Genomic DNA, 26694 nt, shown 5'->3' on the forward strand with positions numbered 1-26694 from the left:
CCTTTCAAAGAAAGGCTCACTGTGCAGTTGTAGAGTGGAGGGTACAGCCTCCAGCATTCATCATTGCCATCAGGTTTGCCTCAGCCTTAATCGAGACATCTTCCTGAGGTCATGCCCTTCTTGAGGTGGCAGTTTTCTCCAACCAGGGAACATTACTGAGCCATTTCGAAAACCTCTACCCTCAAAGGTTTGATAACACAGAAGAAATAGACAGATTCCTAGAAGCATATGAAGTACCAAAGCTAGGTCAAGAAGATGTAAACTGCTGAATAACCCAATTTCTATTAATGAAATTGAAAATGTAATTAAGTCCTTACCTACAAAAAAGAGCCCAGGCCCAGACAGATTCACTGCAGAATTCTACAAGAAATACAGAGCAGATTTGATGCTGACACTCCTCAAACTCTTCAATGAAATTGAAAGTGAAGCAATCCTTCCTAAGTCATTCCTGGAAGCAAATATTACTCTAGTAACAAAACCTGAGAAAGACCCAAGTTAAAAAGTGAACTACCCACCAATCTCCCTAATGAACACAGATGCAAAAAATCCTCAATAAAATATTGGCAAATAGGATGTAGCAAATTATCAAGAAGATTATACATCATGACCAAGTGGGATTCATCCCTGGCATGCAGGGATGGTTCAACATATGTAAATCAATAAATGTAATCCACCACATGAATAAAGCCAAAAGTAAGAATCACATGATCATTTCTATAGATGCAGAAAAAGCTTTTGATAAGGTCCAACATTCCTTTATGATAAGAACCTTACAGAAAATTGGAATAGATGATCTTTACCTCAATATAATAAAGGCCATTTATGACAAACCAACAGCCAGTATCATACTAAATGGCCAAAAACTGAAGGCCTTTACTTTAAAATCAGGCACAAGACAAGGATTTCCCTTATCACTGTTCCTATTTAATATAGTAATGGAAATACTAGACAGAGCAATTGGACAAAAGAGAGAAATAAAAGGGGTAAAGATAGGAAAAGAAGAAGTTAAATTATCATTATTTGAAGATGACATGATACTCTACATAGAAGACCCCCAAAACTCCATTGAAGGACTGTTAGATATAATAAATTTAGCAATATAGCTGGATACAAAATCAATACTCAACAATCAATAGTATTCCTATACACGAACAAGAAAACCACAGAGAGAGAGAAATAAGAGAAGTCACACATTTCACACTAGCAAATAAAAAAATGAAATATTTAGGAATTACTGTCACTAAAGAAGTGAAAAACCTATACAGGGAAAATTATAATACACTGAAAAAAGATATTGAAGATGATCTCAGAAAATGGAAAGACATCCCTTGCTCATAGATAGGAAGAATAAATATTGTGAAAATGGCCATTCTCCCAAAACTGTTATACAGATTCAATGCAATCCCAATAAAAATACAATCAACATACCTCATAGATCTTGAGACCTCACTCCTGAAATTCACCTGGAGCAAGAAGAGACCCAGAATAGTAAAGACTGTTATAAGCAGTAAAGGCAAGGCAGGAGGCATCACAATGCCTGACTTGAAGTTATTCTACAAAGCAACTGTAGTAAAACAAACATGGTCCTGGAACCAAAGCAGAGCCGAAGATCAATGGAATAGATTAGAAGATACAACCACAACTACAAACACACTCAACCACCTTATCTCTGATAAAGGGGCCAAAAAGTTCCACTGGAAGAACGACAGTCTCTTTAGTAAATGGTGTTGGAAAAACTGGCTCTCCATATACCGAAAACTAAAAGTAGATTCATGCTTATCACCATGTACTAAATTAAAATCTAAATGGATCAAAGATCTAAATATTAAAACTGAAACACTAAATCTATTGGAAGACAAATTGGGTAAAAACCTTGAAGACATAGGAGTAGGTAGAGAATTCCTGAACAGGAATCAAACTGCATGGTAAATATTTCCCAGAATCAATAACTGGGATCATGTCTTATTAAAAAGTTTCTGCACGTCAAAAGAAATCTCCAGCATAGTGAAAAGAAAACCCAAAAACTGGGAAAAAATCTTAGTGAACTCTCCCTCAGACAAAGGACTTTTGTCTAAAACGTAAAGAATTAAAAAAATCAGACCCCCAAAATTCAAAGATCTAATCCAAAAATGGGCATCTGAGATGAATACATAATTCTCAGATGAAGAAATACAAATGACAAATAAATACATGAAAAAATGTTCATCATCACTACTCATTAGAGAAATGCAAATTAAAACCACACTAAGATTCCATGTCACACCTGAAAGAATGGTCAGGATCAAGAAAACCATCAACAACAAATGCTGGAGAGGCTGTGAGGAAAAAGGAACTCTCCTGTACTGTTGGTGGAAGTGTAGACTGGTACAACCATTGCAGAAGTCAGTCTGGAGATTTCTCAGAAAGCTGGGAATGGAAGCCCCATTTGACCCAGCTATTCCACTTCTAGGCATATTCCCAGAAGAAGTGAAAACATCATACCACAATGATATATGTGCACCCATGTTTATAGCAGCACAGTTTGTAATAGCCAGATCTTGGTAACTAAATGTCCATCAACTGAGGAATGTATATAAAAGTTGTGGTATCTTTATACAATGGAGTACTACTCAGCTATAAAGAATGATCAAATTGAGATATTTATTAATAAATGGGCGCAGCTTGAGACCATACTCATAAGTGAAATAAATCAAACTCACATATATAAATACCAAATAGTTTTCCTAGTGTGAGAAATGATAATACATAAAAGTATGTGATAATAATAATTTCCCATTATCTTGGTTTGAAACCTTATAATGTTTTCAATCATTAATTGGAATGGTTTATTCTGGGTTGTTTGATTTTATTGTCTGTGATGGTATGAATAGCTATTTTGAAGAAAACAAGACATCATAATAGCTAGTGCTGTTTTAATATCATCTTGTTTTGAAGTCCCATCAAGCTGTTGTTCTTCTGTCTCCATTGGTTCTATCATGTTGTATCTTATTGGATTTTATTATATGTGATAGTATAAACAAAGTTTTTTATAGGCAAAGAGATATTATAGAAACCATTGTTTGTTTTCTGTTAGCTGGTTCTAAATACTCTTTAATACTTTCATTCTCTTGAATGGTTTCACACTGTCTTGATATGTTTGATGCTATAGTATACGAAGTTTTACTCAAATATTTCAAGGAAAGATACACTATGGTAACTACTATTATGTCAGGTTATCTGGTGGTGAAACACTATGTTGCTTAAATTGTTCTGTTCTGATCTGTGTTGTTATGTCCTGTTTTAATCTCAATCTCCCCTTTTTTAATTTTTAAAACATAATTTTTAAAATTATTTTTAATTAAGAGTAAAATAAATTAAAAATAGCAGGATATATTATAGTAACCCACTTTGATTTCCTATTAAGTTGATTTGAAACCCTGTGTTGCTCTCACCATCTTGTTTTGACTGATTTTACTCTATTCTGTTTTGTCTCATAGTATCCAGTTTGAGGGTATAAGCAACTACTTTGAAGGCAATAGGATTCACTATGATGCCCATTCTTTTTTTTAAATTTTATTTAAGGAGAAAAAGAAAAAAAAAAGCAGAGATAGGGTACAAGGTATACAGATTTACAGAAAAAAATAAACAGTAGGAAATCACTAGTTAATGGATTATATTTTGTCATCTCAGAAACAATTGTTCGTTACAAAATTAAAGCTTATAAAGTGGACATTTCAACAGTGAGACTGCAAACAGTTCTGTTCAATGATCCAACAAAACTCAGTAACATCATTATCTATCTTATACACTTAAATATACATGCAGTTATATCATTTAGAGCACTTTCTTTTCCTCTCTTTTGTACAATGACAATTACACATTTTGGGTTTTGTTGCTCCCACAGTTCTTATTACTTTTTTGGAAGAGAGTAGAACCAAATGTGACATAACAGAACAGTCAGTCAAATCAAAAGGATGGATGTAATAGATAATGTAAAAGCATAATACTAGGTGATCAACAATGGTTACCATAATGCCTCCCGCTATATCTAATAGAATTGCCTATATCATTAGTTATAATAAAATTGAACAAAACACTAAAGAACAAAACTAACAAAACCAAAACATTGGAGACATTAGAGGTCTTCAAAAGTAGATAATAGTCAGAATGGGCGTCATAATGAATCCCACTATCTTCACAGCTGTTGCCTAAACTTTCGAACCTGGTACTATCAAGCAAAACAGAATAGAGGAACGGTCAGTCAAAACAAGATGGTGAGAGCACTACAGGGCTTTAAATCAAGATAATGGAAAGTTAAAGTGGGTTACTATAATATATCCTGCTATTTTAAATTTATTTTTCCCTTAATTAAAAGGATAAAAAAGTCAATAATAAAATGGAGATTGAGATAAAAGAGGGCATAACAGCAAATCAGCACAGATCAAAACTAAACCATTTAAACAAAATAGTGTTTCACCACAAGATTATCCCGACATAAAAGTAGTTACCACATTGTCTCTTTCCTTGAAATCTTTGAGCATAACTTCGTATACTGTAGCATCAAATATATCAAAACAATGTAAAACCATTCAAGAGAATGACAGTATTACAGGGTATTTAGAATCAACTAACAGAAAATAAACAATGGTTTTGGTATAACCTCCTTGTCTATACATGGTTTTGCTTATACTTTCATATATAATAAAATCCAATAAGATACCACCTGTTTAGACCAATGGAAACAGAAGAACAAAAGCTTGATGAGACTTCAAAACAAGATGATACTAAATCAGTATTACCTCTTCAGATGTCATTTTCTCCAAAATAGCTGTTCCTATCATCCAATCTTCTCTGCCTCATTTCTGTTGAGCTCTTTTTCTGTCATTAGTTGTCAGTTTGTCTTCTTTATTTTGTTTTCTGCTCCATTCATTGTGGCCTCTGTGCCACTACTTCTGGATTCTTCGTATTTTTCTTTTTTAGAATATCTTGCAGTATTCTCTGTAGAGTTGAATTGGTGGTTGCATATTCCCCTAGTTCCTCTTTATCCTGGAAGCACCTTGTTTTTCCATCAATTTCCAGGGATAGTTGTGCAGGATATATCAACCTTGGCTGGAGATTATTATCTTTCAAAGCTTGAATTATTTCCCCCCACGCTCTTCGTGATTTGATGGTTTGTGCCGAGAAGTCTGCTGTAATTCTGATGGGTGTTCCCTTGTAAGTGATCTGTTTCTTGTCTCTGATGGCTTTTAGTATTCTGTTCTTGTATTGGATTTCTGGAATTTTAATTATTATATGCCTGGGTGTTGCTCTGTTTGGGTTGTAGGTGGCTGGGGTCCTGTATGCTTCATACAACTGAGTATCTTTACCTTTTGCTAAATTAGGAAAATTCTCCTGGATTATTTCTGTGAGTAGCTTTTGTAGTTCATTTGTTTGTGTCCCTACTTCTTCTATGTTCTTAATTTTTAAGTTATAGACCCTCTTATCATCTTCTAGTCTTGGTATTATTGCTGTTTGTTTCTTTGTTATTTTTAAGAAGTTTTTCATTTCATGCTCCCATATTACAAATCTGCCCTCCAGTTCGGATAATCTGTCCTTAGTTTCTTTCAAGCTGTTATGCCAATTTTCCATAGAGTTTTTAGTTTCCTTGTATTCTCTTTGAACCTGCTTCACGTATTCTATGCTTTCTCTATTTTCTCCATTAAACAATTCTCCCCTCTTTTTCTGGTCTTCCATTCCACCATCCGTTTTTTCTTGGGTGGTGCTTAGCATTTCTCTACCTATTCTGCTTATGTCTAGCTTCAGGTCATTAATAACTTCATTCCTGAACTTGTCTATGAGGCTCTCGAGATAGTGCTTTAAGTCTATTGGTGCTGTGTCTGCTATTGCCTCTTTCTTAGGATTGGGGGCCGAGGACCCTTTCTTGTTGCTGCCTCTTCCCGTATTCTTTGTTCCTTATATATGCAAGCGTATATAGGAGGCCCAGCTTCCTTCTCTGTCAGTCACAGTCTGATTGAATTGCACCGGCTAAGTGTTCCCGCCCACTGCAGCACACCAGGAAGTTGGAGACCAGGCAGCCTATGCGGGGCCCGCCCCTTCAGGTCACCTTCAGGAGCTGGGACCTGGGCTGTGCTAGCCTACTGGGTCTCAGCCAGCAGCGTCACGTGGGCTAGGCACTGCTCACCAGTCCTGCTTGAGAGGGGGATTGGTGACTGAAGTCACTGCAGTGTCCTGTTCCTGCAAGTCTACCCGGTCCCAGAATGTCCTCTGTTGGAGTCTCCTAGACTGTGGAAGTGACCCAGTTTTCCCTCACTCACCAGAGGTGGATGCACGGCTCCCTGCCCGTCCCGCTCTCAACTCTGTTCACCGATTCCTGTTCTCAGAGCTTCCATGCATCTCTCTCCCTGCCGAGCCGATGAAGACGCAGCGGCAGTGGTGGGAAACCCAAATTGCGGCTTCCAATGCTGCGGGCTCCAGCTTCCACGCTGAGGCTTTATCTGTTCCTGTTATAGCACCATGATTGCATTCCCAGTTGGTTTGTCTCAGCCCAGTTCATTCTTGGGTCACTGGGGCATATCTCCTCTTGCTTATGATTCCTTACTCAGCACCATTCCTGAATTCTAAGCTGGGTGTTTCAGAGAGCCTCTGTGGCTGCTGCTATCTGTCCGCCATGTTCTCCCGGAAGTCCGCATGATGCCCATTCTTGATCCATCCCATGGATCAGTCCGTGGGCCTTTGCCTGGAGAAAGGACAGGGATGAAGGGCAGGGCAAGAGAAAAGAGAGACCGAGACTTGGTGGGATTCCATTCAAGTCTCGTTTATTTTTAAAATGGCTACAACTTATATAGGGTGGAGCCAGGCCAATGGGGCAGGAAGAGGGGACAGAGTGTTATCTGATAGGTCATCATCACATCCGGATATATGACATAAGCAGGAGAGGATTATGGGTAATGTAGGCAGACATGAGGATCATGGGAAATGTAGGCTCAAGTGGGAAGTTGCTTACATCATGCACATTGTAGGCAAGGGTAGGATCATGGGAAATGTAGGCTGACACACAAAATGCCCTCAGGTGGGAGGGGCAGGGCAGCAGCAGCCATTCTCAGCTAATCCTTACACATTCTGGTTTGACTATTATCTTCTTTTAAAGTCCTGTAATGTCTCCAATGTTTAGGTTTTATTGGTTTTGTTCTGTACTGTTTCATTCAATTTTATTATACCTGATGATATAGGCAACTCTTTTTAAGATAGCAAGAGGCATTATGGTAACCATTGTTGATCACCTGGTATTCTGTTTTTACATCATGTACTATGTCCATCCTTTTGTTTTGACTGACTACATTTTGTTTTGTCACATTTGGTTTTATTCTCCTCAAAAAAAGTAATAAGAACTGTGGGAGTAATAAAACCCAAAATATCTAATCGTTATTGTAAAAAAGAGAGGAAAAGAAAGTGCTGTAAAGGATATAACTGCATGTATATTTAAGTATGTAAAATAGAAAACCATATTACTAAGTTTTTGTTGGATCATTGAACAGAACTGTTTTCAGTCTCACTGTTTGAATGTCCACTTTGTACACTTTAATGTTGTAACTTGAACAACTATTTCTAAGATGACAATATGCAATCTATTAACTAGTGATTTCTTACTGTTTATTTTTTTGAAATTCTGTATTACTTGTACCCTTTTACTGTTTTGTTTTGTTTTTTCTCTTTAAATAAATAGAAAAACATTTTTGTCTAATTTATTTCACTTAACATTATGTTCTCAAGGTGTATCCATTTACTAAAAAATGTCTCAAATTTATCTTTCTAAATGGCAGTATATTACTCCGTTATATAGAAAAACCACATTTTATTTATTGATTCATCCACTGATGGGCATCTGGGCTTTTTCAAACATTTAGTTATTAAAAATTTTGTTATTAAAAGTTAGTTATTAAAAATAGGAGGTGCATACATCACTGTGATATGAAGGTTTAACTCTTTCAGGAAGATACCAAGAAGGTGAATAACTGAGTCAAATGGAGCCTTTAGTTTCAGTTTTTTGAGGACTCTCCACACTGATTTCCATACTGGGTTCATCTATTTGTAGAAGGGTTCCTTTTCCTTCACAGTGTTGCCAACACTTGTTATTGGTTGATTTCTTTTTTTTTTTCTTTCTTTCTTTCTTTCTTTCTTTATTTTTTTTTTATCGGTACCGGGCATCGAACTCATGACCGCCTGCTTGCAAGGCAGGTGCTTATGCCGCTGAGCTAAATCCCCAGCCCCTATTGGTTGATTTCTTGATGATGGCATTCTTTGTGAGGTGAGATGGAATGTCATTGTTGTTTTAATTTGCATTTATGAAATGACCAGTGATTTTGAACTTCTAACATTTATTTGCTCTTTATACCTTATCTGAGAGGTTTCTATTCATTTCAGATGTCCATTTGTGGATTGGGTCTTTAAATTTGGGGGATTTGAGTTTTTTTTTTTATATTGAAGATCTTAGTCTTTTGCATGAAGGAATGCTAATGCAATTTTTCCCATTCTGTGGGTTATCGCTTCACTCTGTTGGTAGTTTCTTATGCTGTGCAAAAGATTTTAATATGATGGTATCCTTGTTGTTGATTCTTTTAATATTTCCTATGAGATCAAGATTTTGTTTCTAACATCTTTGCCTACATTTATGTCTTCAAGAGTTCGACTTAGTTTATCTTGCAAAGGATTAAGTGTTTCTATTTTAACATTTAGAACTTGGATCAATTTTGATTTTAATTTATTACATGGTGGGAGATAATTATCTGGGTTTAATCTTCTCCATAGGTAAGGCGAGTTTTCCCAGCACTATTTATTTAATAGAATATTTTCCTTTCAGTGAAGCTGTTTGGCCCCTTTGTCAAAGTTAAGATGACTGAGTGCATTTAGAGTTGTTTCTGCATCTTTTATTTTGTTCTGTTGATCCTTAAGTCTTTTTTCACCAGTACCATGCTGTTTTTTTAATCATTGTAGCTTTGTAGTATAATTTTGGGACAGGGATTATGATGTCCCTTGAGTTGCCTTTGTTGTCCAGAAATGCTTTTGCTCTTTTATGTCTTTTGTGTTTCCAAATGAATTTTAGGATTGTTTTCTTAGTACTGTGAGGTATGATGTTGATATTTTTTAAAAATTTTATTTAAGGAGAAAAAGAAAAAAAAAAACAGAAAAAGGGTACAAGTTATACAGAATTTCAGAAAAAACAGTAGGAAATCACTATTAATGATTACATATTGTCATCTTAGAAATAATTGTTCAAGTTACAAAATTAAAGCATATAAAGTGGACATTCAAACAGTGAGACTGCAAATTGTTCTGTTCAGTGATCCAACAAAACTCAGTAATATGGTTATCCATCTTATACACTTAAATATACATGCAGTTATATCCTTTAGAGCACTTTCTTTTCCTCTCTTTTGTACAATGACAATTACACATTTTGGGTTTTATTACTCCCACAGTTCTTATTACTTTTTTTGAAGAGAATAAAACCAAATGTGACATAACAAAACACAGTCAGTCAAATCAAAAGGATGGACATAATACATACTGTAAAAACAAAATACAAGGTGATCAACAATGGTTAACATAATGCATCTTGTTATCTTAAAAAGAGTTGCCTATATCATCAGTTATAATAAAACTGAACAAAATAGTAAAGAACAAAACCAATAAAACCAAAACATTGGAGATGTTACAGGCCCAGTTTCTTTCCTTGTCATTTACAGTTTGAATTGCACTGGCTAGGTGTTCCTGCCAACTGCAGTGTACTACAGAGACATAGACCTGGGCATCCTCTGCTGGGCCTGCCCCTCCAGGTCAACCTACTGAAGGCTTCACTGCTAGTGTGCACCGTTAGGCGCTGGGACATGGTTTGCGCTAGCCTACTGGGTCTTAGTCCATGGCATCACCCAGGCCAAGTGCTCTCCACCAATCCTGCTTGAGAGGGGAATATGTGACTAAAGTCACTGCAGCGTCCTGTTCCGGCTAGTCTGCCTGGTCCCAGAATGTCCTCTGTTGGAGCTTCCTAGTCTAGGGAAGAGTACCCATTCCTCTCACTCACCGCAGGTCGATGCAGGGCTCCCTGCCAATCCCACTCTCATCTCCATTCGCTGATTTCTGCTCTCAGAGGTTTTGCATCTCTGTCCCTGCTTTGCCAATTCAGACGCAGCAGCAGTGGCAGGAAATTCAAATCACAGCTTCCAGAGGTGCAGGTTCCAGCTTCAGTGCTGAGATTTTATCTGTTCTGGTTATAGCAATGGGATTGCATTTCCAGTTTGTTTCTCTCAGCTTAGTTCATTCCTGGATTGGCATGGTATATCTCCCCTTGCTTAGGACACCTCACACTGCACCATTCCTGGATTCTAAGCTGGTTATCTCAGAGAGCCTCCATGGCTGCTCTTATCCATCTGCCATGTTCTTCTGCAAGTGGATGTTGGTATTTTGATCATGATTGCAATAAATCTGTATAACAGTTTTGGAAGTATGGCGATTTTCACTATATTGGTTCTGCCTATCCAAGAACAAGGGATATCTTTCCATTTTCTGATATTCTTTTCAATCTCATTTTTCAGACTGCTGTAGTTTTCAATGTAAAGTTCTCTTATTTGCCCTAAGGAATGCTGGCATTGTTATTTAATGTAAAATCTGTATAATTTCTTCTTTAATTTCATCTGTGACCTATTGGTTGTTCAGGAGGGTATTATTTAATCTCCATATGTTTATGTAGTTTTTGTGGATTATTTTGCCATTTACTTTCAATTTTATTGCACTACAAACTTATAAAATACCTGGGAGAATTTCAATTTCTTCACAGTAGTTAATTATATTCTATGTGCTAGTATGTGGTCTATTTTGTAGAAAGTCCCATGTGCTGCTGAGAAGAGTGTATATTTTGCTGTTAGATGAAACACTCTGTTGATATCTACTAAGTTCATTTGTTCAAAGGTTTGGTTTTGCTCTGATATTTTTTGTTGATATTTTGTCTAGTTGATTTGCCTATCTGCAGTATTGGGATGTTGAGGTTTTTCATTACAACTGTAATAGTGCTTATCTGATTTTTCAAATCTATGAGTGTTTGTTTTATATAGTTGAGTGTGCCAGTATGTAGTGCACGTATATGTATGATTAGTCTTGCAAACAGAAACCTTATTCTTCATCTCTTTTGTGTCTCAGGGCTTGATTTGGGATGCTTTTCCAATTTTTCACTTTCCCTTTTGGGACCAGTATTACTCTCTGAACCTCTAGTTTTACCTCCTCACTCTATGATAACTTCTATGGTTTAGCTATGGTTTGGTATCCAAAGGCTCATGTCCTGGAAGCTCAGTGTTGCAGTATTGAGTATTTCCCAATATGATTCAGTAATGAGGGCTCCGTCCTCATGAAAGAATTCACACTGCCTCATGAGAGTGTGACTGGATTAGTTTTCACTAGAGCAGGTTGTTATAGAGCAAGGATATCCCCACACACTTGTTCCTTTTGCATGCAGCAAGTTCTTTTTCCATTCTGTACCATGTTGTGGCACAGGGGCCCTGTTTTATTCCGGATTTGAAAGCAAGTGAATTTAATACAAGATGCATGATTTATAGGATTATTTTATAACATTTTCCCAAAAAACTCAAATACAGAGGCTTATGAGAGATCTATTTCCAAAGAATCCAGCTGAAGGTCTAGATCCCATGGCCCTGCATGAGACAGCTGAAGGCCCAGAGTGCATGACAGTGTCTCATGCAAGTCTGTATCAAGGATCTATACTGGGAAGGACGGTGGTGGAAGGTAGACAGTCTTCACCTGTAGGGTAAAGGGTTTGTGGCAGCAGGTTGAGGGATCTGCACTGGAGCCAGGAAGTAATGCTCAAGGCAAAGACCAGTGCTTCCCTGAAGAGAGCAGTAGTCATTCTCAGCAACAGTGAAAACCAGAGTTCCTCTGATGATGAGGGCAAATGAGATTGTATCAGAAAAACCAGCGACAATAATGCTTCTCTAGGAAAATCAACAGCATGACAAGAGAATCTATAACTTGAGAATAAAGAATGTGAATGAAGAAGCAGGGGTACAAATAAAGGAACTATAAAGGCTATTCACAGAAATAATTAAGGAAAACTTCCCCAAACATAGGAAAAGGAAATGATATTCAGATGTATGAGGCATACAGAACTCCAGCCACCTAAAACCAAAACACAGCTACACCCAGGCATATAATAATCAAGATCCCAGAAATTCAGTATAAGAACAGAATATTAAAAGCTGTTAGAGACAAGAAACAGATAACCTATAAAGGAAGGCCCATCAGAATAATGGCAGACTTCTTGACACAAACCATCAAGTCAAGAAGAGCCTGGAGTGAAATATTCCAAGCCCTGAAAGAAAATAATCTCCAGCCCAGATTGATATACACTGATAAACTGTCTCTAGAAATTAATGGAGAAACAAGATGCTTCCAAGACAAAGAAGAACTTGGGAAATTTACAACCACCAACCCAACTCTACAGAGAATACTACAGAACATTCTGGAGAGAGAGAAAAGTACTAGGATTCCAGGAATAGCGGCAGAGAGGCCTCAATGAATGGAGCAGAAAACAGAATGAAGAAGACAAGCAGACAAGTGATGGCAAAAAAGAGCATAACAGAAATGAGGAATAGAATGTTGGTTATAATCACTAATATAGATGGCCTTGATACCCTAAATTAAAAAAAAGAACCACATCACACATGGAGTTAAGTAGGAGGTAGGGTCAACCAAGATGCTATTTATAGGAAATATAATTAACATGAAAAAGAGTACATGGACTGAAAATCAAATATGAGAAAACAATGCTCTATGTGACAGAGAACCAGAGAGTAATAGGGGCAAGTAGACCAGTATTTGTGGATAGGTTGGAAAGACAGGCTTCCATAGGTAAAGAAATACAATTAGAGATCAAGTCCAGGAGAGAGAAGGTTTGGAACCACTTAGGTAAGTAGCAGTCCCCCCCCCCAATTTAAAACCAAGGATCTTGGTCAGACCCAAAATTGCACAGTGTACCCTGGGGAAGTGAAAGAGGAGGGAAAGTCTTAAAAAATATGGCAGAAGATATTGTTAATAGTATATCAGGATTTAAAACCTACATTACTTGTACCACTCTGCTTAGATTTTATTCTGTCCCAGTTTGTCTACTCGCATTAGATTTGAGGGCATAGACAGCTATCCCAAAAATATCAGGCTATAGCACAATAATCATCTTTAATTTCCTACTAACTTTATCTGGAGCCCTGTATGACTTATACTGTTTTATCATGACTGATCTTAGTTAAATCTGGTTTGTTTGATTGCTGCTTGGTATCAATAGATTTTATTCAAAACTGATATGATTGATAGTATCAAGTCTGAGAATATAGGCAACTACACTGAAGATGACAAGACTCTATGATACACATTCTGGTTTGATAACTGCCTGCTTTTGAAGATTTATACTATATACAATGTTTTGTTTTTATTAATATTATTAATACAGTTTTATGAATACTGATATATTCAATCATACTGTGTCTGATGATACAGCCAATTCTATTGGAGATAAGAGACAACACAGGAACCATGATAGAACTCTTTGTACAATGGTCTTACATGTTTGTTTTGTTTCATGTGTTTATAGGAATATGTTTTGTTTTGCCTTTATTTGTTTTGTTTCTCTCCCTAATATAGAAAGGATAGAAATACATGTTAAGACTCATGCATGTGTAGAATCTATAAAGAGTTTATGAGAACTGGTCTTATGACACATGATGAAATTAACAAATTCTTTGATGAAAAAGAGACACTAAAGTACCCAGTGTTGATCCTGGAATGTCATAATATGACACCCAACAATAGTATTATTCTTTGTTCAGAGTGATATTAGCCTGCTTGGGTTTGTTCAATCTCAACATAATTGCATGTATGTTTAAGTATATAGGGTTGATAACCATATTTCTATGTTTTTGTTGGATAGTTGAACAGAACTGGTTGCAGTCTCACTGTTTGAATCCCCACTTTATATGCTCCACTTTAGTATTTTGAATAACTATTTGTAAGAGGAAAATCTGTAATCATCAACTAGTGATTTCTTACTGTTTGTTTTTTTCTTTGAAAGTATGTATTGTTTCTGCCCATTTTCTGTTTTGTTTAGTCTTTCCTTGGATAATATTTAAAAAGAAAAAAGAGACACTACAGTTTCAAGTGTTGATCCTGGATTGTCATGATGTGAAATCCAGCAATACTACTATTCTTTGTTCAGAGTGATTTTAGCTGATTTGGTTTGTTTAATCCCAACATAATTGAAGACATGGACAACTGCATGTATATTTAAGTGTATACGATTGACAACCATATTACTATGTTTTTGTTGGATAGTTGAACAGAATTGTTTGCAGTCTCGCTGTTTGAATTCCCACTTTATATGTTCCACTTTTGTATCTTGAACAACTATTTGTAAGAGGACAATATGTAACCATGAACTAGTTATTTCTTGCTGCTTATTTTTTCTTTGAACATATGTATATTTCTACCCATTTTCTGTTTTGTTTAGTCTTTCTTTAAAGAAGAAAAAAACCCAATAATAACTGGTAAAAAACCAAATTTTAAACGTAATGAAAGAGACCTGCCCAGCTTCCAGCCACGCTAGACTGGGCTCTGCAGGTTTTGAGGTCTGGCTGGACCATGCTCAGTGACCTTCTTTCAATCTGGGGAACTGGGGCTGTACGAGGTGAGTTCCAGCACACCAGTGCGGGCCCTGGGAGAGTTTAAGATCATCACTCCCAGCAGTCAAGTGCCTTCCCAGTTTCCAGCCACACTAGACTAGGCTTGGGAGGTTTTGTGGCCTGACTAGACAATGCCCAGCTACCTTCTTCCATCTGGAGAGCTAAGGGCACATGAAGTGAGTTCCAGTGCATAGGTGCTTGCCTTGGGAGAGCTTTGGAACATCGCTCACAGTAGTTAGTAGCCCTCTCATCTTCCTGGAACACCAGAGGTGGCACAGGAAGTCCTGTCGGCCTGACTGGATCACACTCAGCAACCTCCATTCAGTCCCAGGAGCCAAGGGTATAGGAGGTGATTTCTAGCACACCCAGGGAAAGCTTTGGAACATCACTTGGAACATGGAAATATAGGAAATTGACAAGATGAAAGACCAAAATGCAGTCTCAAACCTCCATCCTATCCCAAGAGAGCCTGGAAGCCAGGTACATAGAAGAAAATATATGCTATTCACTTGAAATACCTGAAATAATAGCACCTGAAATAAAGAAGCAATTCTGAGAAGCTTTAAAGGAATTCAAATTAGAAATAATCTCCCAGGTAAAAGAAGAAATGCTAAAAGTAATGAAAGAAATGCTGAACACATCTAAAGAAGACACAGTTAAAAAATTGAGGAACAAAGCAAATGATTTGTTCATTTACAGGAAATCCATTGAAAGTTGTCAAAACTGCCTCAACAAAAGTGAAGATAGAATTTCAGACCTCGAAGGCAAGATTGCAGCTAGGGAACAGGAAAGGAAAGATATTTTAAAAATAACAAGGAATCAGGAAATAACAATTCAACAGCTGTAAGATGATGCAAACAAAAATAACAAGATTGATAGGGATAAATGAAAAAGAAGGGGACAACAAAAAGGATATCAAGAGGATATTTACAGAAGTAATAGCTGAAAATTTCCCAATCATGAGAATGGAAACTGAGATACAGATAAGAGAAGCACACAGAATATATTTAAGTAAATGCAAAAGAGTGGAAATTATTCCATGCATGTTACTAGATCATAGCACCATGAAACTAGAAATTAATGATAAACGATACTGCAAAAATCCCACAAACACATGGAAACTGAGTAACACACTCTTGAGTAATCAGTGGATCACAGGGGAAAAGAAAGAAGAAATTAACCAATACCTACAAGCAAATGAAAATACAAATACAACTTACTGGAATCTGTGGGATACAATAAAAGCTGTTCTCTGAGGAAATTTTATTGCACTGAGTTCCCATACCAGGAAAACTGCATGAACACAAACAACCTGATGCTACACCTCAACTGTCTAGAAAAAGAAGAGCAAGTCAAGTCCAAAGCCAAAAGAAGGGAGGAAAGTATAAAAATCAGAGCATAAATTAACCCAATAGAGACTAGGAAAACAACCCAAAGAATCAATGAATCAAAGAGTTGGTTCTTTGAAAGAATAAATAAAGTTGATAAGTCCATAGCCAATTTTCTTTAAAAAAAAAAAGGAAAGAAAAAGTTCTAATTCATGCTATATGGAATAAAAAAGGTGAAATCACTACAGACTCTGTGGAAATCTAGAAGATCATCAACACCTATGTCAAAAACCTGTACTCACATAGGTTTGATAATACAGAACAAATGGACAGATTCCTAGACACATATGAAGTACCAAATCTGGGTCAAGAAGAGGTAAAATTGCTGAATAACCCAATTTCTATTAATGAAATTGAAAGTATAATTAAGTCCCTACCTACAGAGAAGAGCCCAGGCCCACAGAAATTCACTGCAGAATTCTACAATAAATACAAAGAAATTCTACAAGAAATACAAAGAACTACATAGTGATGACACTCCTCAAACTCTTCAATAAAATCAAGAGGGAAGCAATTCTTCCTAAGTCATTCCTGGAAGCAAATATTACTCTAGTACCAAAACCTGAGAAAGACCCAACTAAAAAAGAGAACTACAGGACAATCTCCTCAATGAACACAGATGCAAAAATCCTCAATAAAATATTGGCAAATAGGATGCAGCAAATCAAGAAGATTATACACCACAACCAAGAGGGATCCCAGGAATACAGGGAAGGTTCAACATATGTAGATCAATAAATGTAATCCATCATATCAATAGAGCCAAAAGGAAGAATCACATGATCATTTCTATAGATGCAGCAAAACATTTTGATAAGGTCCAACACTCATGATAAGAACCTTACAGAAAATTGGAATAGATGGTTTTTACCTCAATCTGATAAAAGGCCATCTATGACAAAAACAAAAACAAAACAAAACAAAAAACAGCAAGCCTCATATTAAATGGCCAAAAACAGATGGCCTTTACCTTAAAATCAGGCACAGGTCAAGGATGTCCCTTTTACTACTACTATTCAACATAGTATTGGAAATAAGAGCCAGAGCAATTAGACAAGAGAGAGAAATAAAAGGGTTAAAGATAGGAAAAGAGGAAGTTAAATTATTATTTGCAGATGACATGATATTCTACATAGAAGACCCCCAAATTCCATTGAAAGACTCCTAAATATAACAAATGAATTTAACAATGTACCTGGATACAAAGTCAATACTCAAAATCAATAGCATTTCTATACACTAACAACAAAATCACTGACAGAAAAATAAGAGAAGCCACACCCTTCACACTAGCATCTAAAAAAATGAAATACTTAGGAATTAATCTCAAGAGGAAGGGCTAGGTGGATCTGGGGCGCCTGCATCCGCATCCCCGTGTGTCTGGAGGACTGTGGATATCTCAGCAAGCAGGGGAGCATCGCAGGTTCCAGAGGTCCCACAGCCTGTGGTAAGTGCTCAGTGCACTCTGCCCAAAGCCAAGACTGTTCGGGACCCTCCAGGCTTCCGGGTGCAGTGAAGTGGATAAGTGGGTTTGAGGAATCTACATCCGTCTCCCCGTTCCAGCTGCGCTTGGAGACCTGTGGCGCTTCCAACAAGCAGGTGGGCGCACAGTGTCCCTGAAGCCCAGCTTATCTGGAACTATGGAGTTCTAAACAGGCAGAAGAGGGACATTGGTTCTACAGGCCCAGTGGCTTGGGGAGACTCTACAGGCCCAGAGTCTCAGGAGCTGTGAACATAGAAGGGGATTTCCAAAAGACCCTGAGGAAGATTTCAAATAACACTTGAAACACAGAAATATAGGAAAATGACAAAACGAAAGACCAAATAACCTCAAACCACCAGCCCATCTTAAGAAACCCTAGGAGCAGGACTCTGGAGAACATGGCGGACAGACAACAGCAACTACTGAACGCTCTCTAAAGGCTCGGCTCAGAGGCCAGGAATGATGCGGACTAAGGAGATACGAACCAGTAGAGATATGCTCTGCTGACTCAGGAACAAACTGGGCTGAGAGAATCCAACTTGGAATACAGTCCTGGCGCTAAAATAGGAACAGAAAAATCTCGGTGTGGAGGCTCGACTCCGCGCCATTGGAAACCGCGGTTTGGATTTCCCGCCGCGCGGCGGCCGGCTACCTCCACAGCGGCTCAGCAAGGAGAGACGCGACCGCCGAGCTCGGGAACGGAGTCGGAAACGCGACGGACAGGAAGGAAGGCTGACTGGAGGCGAGGTGAGCGAGGAACTGACTCCCTACCGCAGTCTGACTCCAGCGGAGGATTTTCTGGGCGCGGGCAGTCCTGTAAGAGCAGGGCGCGGCGGCAACTGCAGCCGCACGGTTCCCTCTCGGACGGGATTGGTGAAAGGTGCCTGGCCGGAGGGACGCTGCTCGCGGACCCCCTAGGCTGGCCTAGCCCAGATCCCAGAGCCTGATGGTGGCCCGGAGGAGCGACCGACTTCCGCGTAGGCTGCCTCCTCCGCAACTCCCTGGGGCGCAGCAGTGAGCTGGAACAACTAGCCAGCGCAATTCGATCAAGCTGTAGCTGACAGGCAGGGAAGCCGGGCCTCCTGTGTAAGATTACATTTCATAAGGAACAGAAAATATGGGGAAGGGAAGCAACAAAAAAGGCTCCTCGACCCCCAATCCTGAGAATCAGGCAATAGTGGACACTGTACCAATATACATTAAGCGCCATTTAGAGAGCCTCATAGACCAATTCAGGAATGAAGTTATCAATGACCTGAAGCTAGAAGTATGCAGAATAGTTAGAGAAATGCTAAGCACCACCCAGGAAAAAGCAGATGGTGGAGTGGAAGAACAGAAAAAGAGGGGAGAATTGCTTGATGGAGAAAACAGAGAAAGCATGGAGTATGTGAAGCAGGTGCAAAGGGACTATCAAGAAATCAAGAAGTCTACCCAAGACTGGCATAACAGCTTGAAAGAAACTAAGGACAGACTATCTGAATTGGAGGGCAGACTTGAAACATGGGAGAATGAAATGAAAAACTTCTTAAAAATAACAAAGAAACACACAGCAATAATACAAAGACAAGAAGATGATAAGAGGAGCCATAACTTAAGGATTAAGAACATAAAAGAAGAAGTAGGGACACAAACAAGTGAACTACAAAAGCTACTCACAGAAATAATCCAGGAGAATTTTCCTAATTTAGCAAAAGGTAAAGATACTCAAATGTATGAGGCATACAGGACCCCAGCTACCTACAACCCTAACAGAGAAACACCCAGACATATAATAATAAAAATTCCAGAAATTCAATACAAGAACAGAATATTAAAAGCTGTAAGAGACAAGAAACAGATCACTTACAAGGGAAGACCCATCAAAATTACAGCAGATTTCTCTTCACAAACCATCAAATCACGAAGAGCATGGGGAGAAATAATTCAAGCTTTGAAAGATAATAATCTACAGCCAAGATTGAGATATCCTGCACAACTGTCCCTGGAAATTGATGGAAAAACGAGGTGCTTCCAAGATAAAGAGGAACTGGGGGAATTTGCAACCACCAATTCAACCCTACAGAAAGTATTGCAGGATATTCTAAAAAAAGAAAAATACAAAGAACCCAGAAATAGGGGCGGGGAGGCCACAACGAATAGAGCAGAGAACAAAACGAAGAAGACAAACTGACAGCTACTGACAGAAAAAGAGCTCAACAGAAATGAGACAGAGAAGATTGGATGATAGGAACAGCTTTTTTTGGAGAAAATGACATCTTAATAGGTAATGCTGATTTAGTACCATCTTGTTTTGAAGTCTCATCTAGCTTTTGTTCTTCTGTCTCCAATGGTCTAAACAGGTTGTAGCTTATTGGATTTTGTTATGTACGATAGTATAAGAAAAAACCTTTTAAAGACAAGGAGATTATACAGAGACCATTGTTCATTTTCTGTTAGTCGATTCTAAATACTCTATAATGCTGTCATACTCTTAAATGGATTTACATTGTTTTGATATACTTAATGCTACAGTATATGAAGTTGTACTCAAGGACTTCAGGGAGGGAGTCAATATGGTAACCATTTTTGGGTCAGGATTAGCTGGTGGTGAAACACTATTCTGCTTAAATGGTTATGTTTTGATCTGCCCTGTTTCGCTGTTATGCCCTCTTTTTTTCTCAATCTCCACTCCATTATTTACTTTTTTATTTTTATCCATTTAATTACAGGGAAAAATATAGCAGGATATAATATAGTGACCCACTTTGACTTTCTATTATCTCGATTTGAAGCCCTGTATTACTCTCACCATCTTGTTTTTGACTGAGGTTCCTATATTCTGTTTTGCTGGATAGTATCAGGTTCGAAAGTTTAGGCATCAGCTGAGAAGATAATGAGATTCATTATAACGCCCATTCTCGTTGACTTTTATCTACTTTTGAAGACCTACAATATCTCCAATGTTTTGGTTTTGTCGGTTTTATTCTTTACGGTTTTGTTCAATTGTATTACAACTAATGATATAGGCAATTCTATTAGAAATAGCGGGAGGCATTATGGTAACCATTGTTGATCACCTTGTATTATGTTTTTTATATTATCTATTATGTCCACCCTTTTGACTTGACCGACTCTGTTCTGTTATGTCACATTTGGTTTTACTCTCTTCCAAAAAAGCAACAAGAACTGTGGGAGCAATGAAACCCAAAATGTGTAATAGTCACTATACAAAAGAGAGGAAAATAAAGTGCTCTAAACTATATAACTGCATGTATATTTAAAAGTATAAGATAGAAAATGATATCACAGAGTTTTATTGGATCATTGAACAGAACTGTTTGCAGTATCATTGTTGGAATGTCCACTCTACAAGCTTTAATTTTGTGACTTGAACAATTATTTCTAAGATGGCAATATGTAATCCATTAACTAGTGATTTCCTACTGCGCATTTTTTTATTCTGTAAACCTGTATAACTTGTACCCCTTCACTGTTTTTTTTCTTTCTTTTCTTTTCTCCTTAAATAAAAATTAAAAAAAAAAAAAAAGAAAGAAACCCTAGGAGCAATGTATATAGAAGAAAATTTATGCCATTCACCTCAAATATTGGACATAGTAGCTACTGAAATTAACAAGCAACTCCAGGAAGGTTTACAGGAATTTAAACTCGAAATAATCTCCCAGGTAAAAGAAGAAATGATAAAAGAAATGAAGGAGATTCTGAATATATCTAAAGAAAACACAGTTAAAAAACTGGAGGAACTAAACATAAAGATAGAATTCCTAGATGAGCAATATAAGAAACAAACAGAATATATAATGCAGATGCACAGAGATATACAGGAAATAAAAAACTCCAATGAAAGTTGTAAAAACTGCCTCAATGAAAGTGAAGATAGAATTGCAGACCTTGAACACAGGATTGCAGCTAGTAAATAGGAAAGGAAAGATCTTTTAAAAATAACAAGGTATCAGGAAACAACAATTCAACAACTGCAAGACAATGCAAAGAAAAATAACATAAGAATGATAAGGATTAATGAAAAAGGAGACAACATAAAGGATGTCAAGAGGATATTGAGAGAAGTAATAGCTGAAAATTTCCCAAGCATGAGATCAGAAACCGACATCAGGATCAGTGAAGCATATAGAACTCCAAATAGTCATAACCAAAATAAAACTACACCCAGACATATAATAATCACCATCCCAGAAATCCAAGACAAGAATAGATTATTAAAAGCTGTCAGATAGAAAAGACAGATCACTTATAAAGGAAAACCTATCAGAATCACAGCAGACTTCTCAGCACAAACAATAAAGTCAAGAAGAGCATGGAGTGAAGTATTCCAGATCCTAAAGCAAAATGATTTCCAACCTAGACTGATGTATCCTGCAAAACTATCATTCAAAATTGATGGTGAAATATGATACTTTAATGACAAAGAAAAGCTGAAGAACTTCATGAACATGAAACCAACCCAGCAAAAAAATATCGAAAGACAGTTTAGATACATAAAGGAAAAAACCACTAAGCAAAGCAGATAATTAAACAGACCAGAAAGATAAAGATGCAACAGCAGAGAGATAACATGTCAACAATAAACCAGCATTTAACAGTAATAACCATTAATGTAAATGGTCTCAATGCACCAATCAAAAGAAACAGACTAGCAGAATGGATCAAGAAACAAAATCCAACCATATGCTGTTTACAGGAAATCCATCTAACCCAGAAGGACACTCACAGACTGAAAGTCAAAGGATGGAAAACAATACTTCATGCAGCAGGAATCCAAAAAAAAGGCAGGAGTAGCCATTCTGTTTGCAGAGAACGTTAACTTTAAACCAACAATGACCATAAAGGACAAAGAATTCACTACATACTCATTAAGGGAAAACGCCAAGAGGAAGAGATAACTATCTTAAATATATATGCACCAAACTCTAGAGCACCCAGTTATATAAAACAACTATTAACAGAAATGAAAACTCAAATTATCAGTAACACAATTGTAACAGGAGATCTTAATATGCCATTGACACCAAGGGACAGATCAACCAGACAGAAAATGAGCAAAGAAATAACAGAACTGAATCACACCTGTGAACAAATGGATTTGATAGACATATACAGAATGTTCCACCCAACAACATCAGAATACACATTCTTCTCAGCAGTCCATGGATCATTCTCTAAAATAGACCATATATTAGCTCACAGAACATATTTAAACAAATGCAAAAGAGTTCAAATCATGCCTTGTATGTTATCGGATCATAGTGCTCTGAAATTAGAAATTAATGATAAAAGATACTGCAAAAATCCCACAAACACATGGAAAGTGAATAACACCCTCTTGAGTAATCAGTGGGTCACAGAAGAAATTAAAGAAGAAATTAAACAACACCTAAAAGAAAATGAAAATGCAGATACAACTTACCGGAATATGTGGGATGCAATGAAAGTCATCCTGAGAGGAAAATTTATTGCACTGAGTTCCCACATCAGGAAAACAGAATTAATACAAATAAATCAACTGATGCTATACCTCAAACAGCTAGAAAAAGAAGAGCAAGTCAAGCCCAAAACCAAAAGAAGAGAGGAAATCATAAAAATCAGAGCAGAAATCAATGCAATAGAGACTAAGAAAACAATCCAAAGAATTAAAGAGTTGGTTCTTTGAAAAAATAAATAAAATCAATAAGCCCCTAGCCAACCTTATTTAAAAAAGGGAATAAAAAGCTCAAATTCATGCAATAAGAAATAAAAAAGTTGAAATCACTACAGACCCAATAGAAATACAGAAGATCATCAACACCTATTTCGAAAACCTCTACTCTCAAAGGTTTGATAACACAGAAGAAATAGACAGATTCTTAGAAATATATGAAGTACTGGGGCTGGAGATTTAGCTCAGCAGCATAAGCACCTGCCTTGCAAGCAGGCAGTCCTGAGTTCGATCCCCGGTACCGATAAAAAGGAAAAAGACAAAAAAAAAAAAAAAAAAAAAAGAAATATATGAAGTACCAAAGCTAGATCAAGAGGATGTAAAACTGCTGAATAACCCAATCTCTGTTAATGAAATTGAAAATGTAATTAAGTCCTTACCTACATAGAAGATCCCAGGCCCAGATGGATTCACTGCAGAATTCTACAAGAAATACAAAGAAGACCTAATGCTGACACTCCTCAAACTATTCAATGAAATTGAAAGGGAAGCAATCCTTCCTAAGTCATTGCTGGAAGCAAATATTACTCTAGTACCAAAACCTGAAAAAGACCCAACTAAAAAAGTGAACTATAGACCAATCTCCCTAATGAACACAGATGCAAAAATCATCAATAAAATATTGGCAAATAGGATGCAGCAAATCACCAAGAAGATTATACACCATGACCAAGTGGGATTCATCCCAGGAATGCAATGATGGCTCAACATACGTAAATCAATAAATGTAATCCACCATGTCAATAAAGCCAAAAGTAAGAATCACATGATCATTTCTATAGATGCAGAAAAAAGCCTTCAATAAGATCCAGCATTCATTCATGACAAGAACTTTACAGAAAATTGGAATAGATGGTCTTTACCTCAATATAATAAAGGCCATTTATGACAAACCAACAGCCAGCATCATACTAAATGGTCAAAAATTGAAAGCCTTTACTTTAAAATCAGGCACAAGACAAGGATTTCCTTTATCACCACTCCTATTTAATATAGTACTGGAAGAACTAGCCAGAGCAATTAGGCAAGAGAGAGAAATAAAAGGGGCAAAGATAGGAAAAGAAGAAGTTAAATTGTCATTGTTTGCATATGACATGATACTCTACATAGAAGACCCCCTAAACTCCATTGAAAGACTCTTAGATACAATAAATAAATTCAGTAATGTGGCTGGATGCAAAATCAATACTCAGAAATCAATAGCATTCCTATACACTAACAACAAAATCACCGAGAGGGAAATAATAGAAACCACACTCTTCACAATAGCAAGCAAAAAATGAAATATTTAGGAATTACTCTTATGAAAGAAGTGAAAGACCTATACAGGGAAAATTATAATACACTGAAAAAGTAATTGAAGATGATCTCAGAAAATGGAAAGACATCCCTTGCTCATGGATAGGAAGAACAAACATTGTGAAAATGGCCATTCTCCCATAACTGTTATAAAGATTCAATGCAATCCCAATAAAACTACCATCAACATACCTTATAGATCTAGAGAAATCACTCCTAAAATTCATCTGGAACCAGAAGAGACCTAGAATAGCAAAGGCAATTCTAAGTAGCAAAGGCAAGGCAGGAGGCATCACAATCCCTGACTTGAAGTTATACTACAAAGCAACAGTAGTAAAATCAACATGGTATTGGAATCAAAACAGAGCCGAAGATCAATGGAATAGATTAGAAGATACAACCACAACTACAAACACACTCAACCAACTTTTCTTTGATAAAGGAGCCAAGCAGGTTCACTGGAAAAACGACAGTCTCTTTAATAAATGGTATTGGAAAAACTGCTCTCCATTTGCTGAAAACTAAAGCTAGACCCATGTCTATCACCATGTACTAAATTAAAATCTAAATGGGTCAAAGATCTGAATATTAAAACAGAAACACTAAATCTATTGGAAGACAAATTGGGTAGAAACCTTGAAGACATAGGAGTAGGTAGAGAATTCATGAACAGGACTCAAACCACATGGGAAACACTTCCCAGAATCAATAACTGGGACCACTTCTTATTAAAAAGTTTCTGCATGTCAAAAGAAATTTCCAGCATAGTGAAAAGAAAACCCACAAACTGGGAAAAGATTTTAGTGAACTCTGTCTCAAACAAGAGACTCTTGTCTAAAACATATAAAGAATTAAAAAACTCAGACCCCCCAAAATTCAAAGATCCAATCCAAAAATGGGCATCTGAGATGAATACGCACTTCTCAGATGAAGAAATACAAATAACAAATAAATACATGAAAAAATGTTCATCATCATTGGTCATTAGAGAAATGCAAATTAAAACCACACTGAGATACCATCTCACTCCTGAAAGAATAGCCAGGATCAAGAAAACCAACAACAACAAATGCTGGAGAGGCTGTCGGGAAAAAGGAACTCTCCTACACTGTTGGTGGGAGTGTAGACTGGTACAACCTTTGTGGAGGTCAGTCTGCAGATGTCTCAAAAAGCTTGGATTGTAAGTCCCATTTATTCTAGCTATTCCACTTCTAGGCATATTCCCAGAAGAAATGAAAGCATCATACCACAGTGATATATGTGCACCTATGTTTATAGCAGCACAATTTGTAATCACCAGATCTTGGAAACAACCCAAGTGTATTTGTATACAATGGAGTATTACTCATCTATAAAGAAGGATCACATTGAGCTATTTATCAATAAATGAGCGCAGCTTGAGACCATACTCATAAGTGAAATAAATCAATCTCGCATGTGTGAATATCGAATAGTTTCCCTAATGTAAGTAATGATTCAAATATATAAAAGTATGTGGTAATCATGATTCCCCTTTATGTGGCCTTGAAGCCTTATAAAGTTTTCACTTATTTATTGGAAAGGCTTTATTAAGGGCTTCTTGATATGGAAATATTTGAAGCTTTAGTATATGAAGTTATATTCAAATATTTCAAGGAAAAAGAGAGACACTATGGTAACTACTATTAAATCGGGTTATTTGGTGGTGAAGCACTAGGTTGCTGAAACAGTCATGCTTTGACCTGTATTGTTATGTTGTTATGTCCTCTTTTATCCCAATCTCTCCCTTATTCATTAAAAAATTATTTTGTTATTTTTTATGTTTTTTTAAATAAGGGGAAAAATTTAAAAAATTAGCAGGATAAATTATAATAACTTTTTTGATTTCCTATTAACTTGTTTTGAAGTCCTGTAAAACTCTCACTATCTTGTTTTGACTGATTAGACTCTGTTCCATTCTGTATGATAGTATCAAGTTTGGGGGGATAGGCAACTACTTTGAAGGCAATAAGATTCACTAAGATGCCCATTCTGGTTTGACTATTGTCTCCTTTGGAAGTCCTGTAATGTTTACAATGCTCAAGTTTTATTGGTCTTATTCTCTACTGTTTTGTTCAACTTTTT

This window comes from Cavia porcellus, unplaced genomic scaffold (assembly GCF_034190915.1).
Source record: "Cavia porcellus strain 051 isolate PalLab524CR breed Dunkin Hartley unplaced genomic scaffold, mCavPor4.1 scaffold_3, whole genome shotgun sequence".
Classification (NCBI taxonomy): Eukaryota; Metazoa; Chordata; class Mammalia; order Rodentia; family Caviidae; genus Cavia; species Cavia porcellus.